Consider the following 4,721-nt stretch of genomic DNA (forward strand, 5'->3'; position numbering starts at 1 on the left):
CATTTTATTAGATGTCTTTGCCAGTCCTTAATCATCTTATGATTTATTTCCTAATACATTTTCTAACACCAGGAGCATAAATAAGGGGTAGACCCTGAGCCTAGGGTATTGTAATTTTAGCACCAATGTGTGTCTCCCATTCTTGAAAAGCATCATCCGTGGTCCATGAACCAAGTCTTTGGGAACCATGTAAGAGCCCGCACTTTACTGTAGTGCAGTGAGTGGGCATGAGAAGAGGCACACAACCGATGCTTTGGGGAAGGTGGCAGCTGTATGGAAAAATGGGAGCTCTACATAGGTCAGCAACATGCCAACAAATAGCATGAACTTCATATCTGATAGCTTGGTAATTTATAGTCTTATTCTGTACTGCTCTACAAATACAAAACCATTAGAAATATGTATTATTTTAGCAAATAATAGTCTTTAATCTGGATTGAGTGAGAATTTTTGTGCTAGGCCAAGCCTGTTTTCTAAACACAGTATTTCTGTGTGGTTACGAAAATATCACCTGTGTCCATGAACCATTTTCCATGACAATATAAGCATCAATTAAATGTCACTGCAGAATTTAAGAGGCCATAGACGGTGCCATCTCTGAGTGGGAGAGGGTGTAGGCAAATTATCTGCTCCACATCCTAACTATGCATCTGTATATGACTGATGTCTTGAAGAGGATAAGAAAAAAATACCCCAAAAAATCAATATGGAGCTTCAGACGAGTGTACAGAGAAAGGGTATGTGTTTTATTTGTGTTAGACATTGATAAGATTGTTTACATAGCTTTGCTTCATCCTAGAGGCTTTTGTTCATAACTTTCATAGCTTTTTTTAATTCAATAGGCTATTTCAGAAATTGCAATCGACATAAACTATTCTATCAAAAGAGTTCATGTCTATTGCAATTGCTGAAATGCCTCTTGATGGTCAGGAGCTTCAGGAGAAACTATATTTATTTGAGCTTTATGTACAGGTAGCACTATCACCTTTCCCCAACCCTCCCCTACACTCCAGCTCCACAGCTCCATTCAGCAGGTCTCCATGGCATCATGAAGCCACAAAAGCAGGCCCATCACCCCAAGGTTTATCTCTTAAGGATGACTCTACTGCCAGATTGAGTTCATATTTGGTGATTTGCTACAGATTTGCTCATGCGAGGAACTTGCTGCATTGTGTTTGTCCCCTTGGGCTTGGTGGAAGACCAAACTTAAGAGTGATGTCTTAGAGTATCTGGCAGAAGAAATTTCTAAGCAGCAAAGCATTCAAGGTGTGGCATGGCTGCTTTTAACAGCTTACAATCAGACACAAGAGTAAAGGAATGAACTAAAGTTGGAACTTATCATTAAAAAGAAAGCAGAGCATAAAAATTTGGAAACTTCACAGCCTGGCTGCATGTTCAAAAAGGAAAGAATATTTTCAGGTGAGGAATCCAAAGATGCTTCAGAGCAACCACTTGCTAGAACAATCGGTGTGGATAAAATGGAGCCAGGGGCTTATAGTAAAGACAATGGGAAAAAGGCCCCAAAATTATTTCAGAAATATTTGAGGCCGCCCCTCCCATCACAGCTCCAGAGGCCTAGGAGTACAGAATGGTTTTGGGGAAATGGCCTGAGGTGCTGCTGACCTCTGAAGTATATTCCCTGAATCTCTGCCACAGCTCAAAATCTCTGCCACAGCTCAAAAGGCCCCAGATGCTACTTGGTCTGCCACTGTAGCTGGAAGCCTTGGCATCCTCCATGTGCTGTTAAGTCTGAAGGTGTGCAGAATGTAAGAGTTGGGGAGGCTTGGCAGCTTCCACCTAGATTTCAGAGGATTTATCTAAAAGTATGGATGCTCAGGCAGAAGCCTACTGCAGGTGTGGAGCCCCCACAGAGTGACTCAACCAAGGCAATGCAGAGCATAAATGTGGAGTTGGAGCCCTGCAGAGAGCACTTTACCAAGGCACTGCCTAATGGAGCCATGAAAGCAGGGCCACAGCACTCCAGACCCCAGAATTATGCAATCACCAGCATGATGCAATCTCAGCCTAAAAAAGCAACAAGCATTAAACTCCAACCTGTGAGAGCAGCCACATGGGCTCTACCCAGCAAAGCCTTGGGGATGAGGCTGCCCAAGGCCTTGGGAACCCACCCCTCACACCACTGTGCCTAAGATGTGGGACATAAAGACAAGGGATATGATTTTGGAGATTTAGAGATTATTGTCTGCCCTGCTGGGTTTCAGACTTGTGTGGAAGCCTGTTACCCTTTTCTTTTGGCCAGTTTCTCCCTCTTGGAATGGGATTGTTTTCCTGTACCATCATTGTTTTCCTGCCTGTATCACCATTGTACCTTGGGAGTAAAACCCTTGCTTAGATATTACTGGCTCATGGCTGAAAGGAAGTTGCCTTGAGTCTCAGGTGAAACTTTGGACTTTTGAGTTAATGCTGGAATAAATTAAGACTTTCCGGGATTATTAGGATGGGATGATTGCATTTTGCAATATGAGAAAGACATGAGATTTGGGGGCCAAGGGTGGAATGCTATGGTTTGTATATGTTTTGTTTGGCTCTGTTAAGTCTAGTATTAAAATTTGATCCTCAGTGTTGGAGGTGGGGCCTGATGGGAGGAGTTTGAGTAACGGGGGTGGATTTCTCATGAATGGCTTAGTGCCATTCTTGAGGTAGTGAATTCTTACTCTATTTGTTCTCATAGGAGCTTTTTGTTAAAAGATTCTGGCACCTCGCTCCCCTTCTTGCCTCCATTATTGCCATATGATTTCTGCACAGGCCAGCTCCCCTTTGCCTTCCACTAGGAGGGAAAACAGCCTGAAGCCCTCACCAGAATCAGATGCTGGTGCCATGCTTCTTGTGCAGCCTGCAGAACTGTGAGCCAAATAAATCTCTTTTCTTTATACATTACCCAGCATCAGGTATTCCTTTACAGCAACACAAACAGACTAAGTCAACGACCATAGCAAGATAACTGTAGAACTTCTGTAGACTTGACTTCAAAGATTAAGTCCTGCATGCTTACCAGTCTTATCAATTTTATTCATAGTGCATTCTTTCTTATTGCAATATCTTTTTTCTCTACTCTTCTTCCTACTCTCTCTTTCAAATACTTTGCTGACATTTCTGACCCTTTTTCTTTTGCTCTCTCACCACATACTATGCACATACATAAACACACATATGTACCTCTTTATCGCTCTAAGTCTGCTTTCTCACCTCCTGGTCCCTGTCCTACCTCTATATTTCTATTGTTCTCTCTCTTTCCCTGTGTAGGCAGTGTTTGTGCCTCTCTCTGTGTAGGCAATGTCAAGACAGGATGGAGGCCAAAAGTAAGATGGACACTTATATTGAGTGCATAAGAAAGCAAACTGATTGATAACATTCGTTTTTATGCTTTCAGCTTGCTATAAGTGCCCTAACTTGGTAACATGTGTCTAACTGGCTGACAACTCTCATATAGCAACAGAATAATAGTATCAATACATCACACCTGAACAGTACTTTATATATTGCCATATGCTTTCAAATAGCATTTAATTTGCTGGAAGTCAAGCATTATTTATTCACAAGTGCATGCTTTCACAGACACAAACATACATAGAAACACGTCACACATTGGAATTAATTTATTTGGCAAACTCACCTTCTCAGAACATAGCTAACTTAAAAAAAAAACACTATTTTTAAAGGCCTTTAAGGAACTAAGGAGAAACAGTTGTCACAGATTCATAAATTAAAGTTTAGAAGCAGGATATGTATAGAAAAAAAGCACAGAGCATCTCATTTGAATTATTCATCCATTCACAAATATTTATTGAGTGCCCACTATGCGAGGAAATATTCTAGGTGATAAAAAAATATATAACAGTAAAAACATAAACCTGTCTAAATGGAGCTTTCATTCTCGGGGAGTAGGTGAGACAAACAATAATAAAGGAAAATGAGCAAAATTTATAATACAGTAGAGGACGAGAAGTTCTAAAGGAAAAAATAAATCAGGGAAGTGAGAGAATTATTACTAGAAGAGGAGAAACAGCAATTAATGTATGCAGTAAGAGGTGACTTTTGAGTAAAATAGCCTGATGCTACCATTTGTTCTGTTTATTCATCTTTAAAATATAAAAAATAATAACCACTTCACAAAATTACTGGAAGTTTTAAGTAAACAATTATACTCTAGCACATAGCCTGAAACTAATTAATTATTCAACAAGTGATAGATACATCTTTATCTCATAAATTTCAATCATCACAAAGATCCTTATCTACTCAGAACCCATTTTTCTATAATTCACATGTAATTTTAACAAGATTATTTTCCTATTTTATTTATTTATTTTTCATTGTTTTGAGATGGAGTCTCACTCACTCTGTCACCCAGGCTGGTGTGCAGTGGCATGATCTTAGCTCGTTGCAAACTCCACCTCCCAGGTTCAAGTGATTCTCATGCCTTAGCCTCCTAAGTATCTAGGATTACAGCGCCTGCCACTATGCCCGGCTAATTTTTGAATTTTTTGTAGAGATGACGCTTTGCCACGCTGGCCAGGCTTGTCTCAAACTCCTAGCCTCAAGTGATCCACCCATCTCGGCCTCCCAAAGTGCTGGGACTACAGGCATAAGCCACTGTACCTGGCCTATTTTCTTATTTCTAAGCTCAGATATTTTAAGAAAGTATGTATGTATGTACATGAATACGTGTGTATATATGTGTGTGTGTGTGTGACATTCAT

The sequence above is a fragment of the Pongo abelii genome, chromosome 14 (genome assembly GCF_028885655.2).
Source record: "Pongo abelii isolate AG06213 chromosome 14, NHGRI_mPonAbe1-v2.0_pri, whole genome shotgun sequence".
In the NCBI taxonomy this organism is placed as follows: domain Eukaryota; kingdom Metazoa; phylum Chordata; class Mammalia; order Primates; family Hominidae; genus Pongo; species Pongo abelii.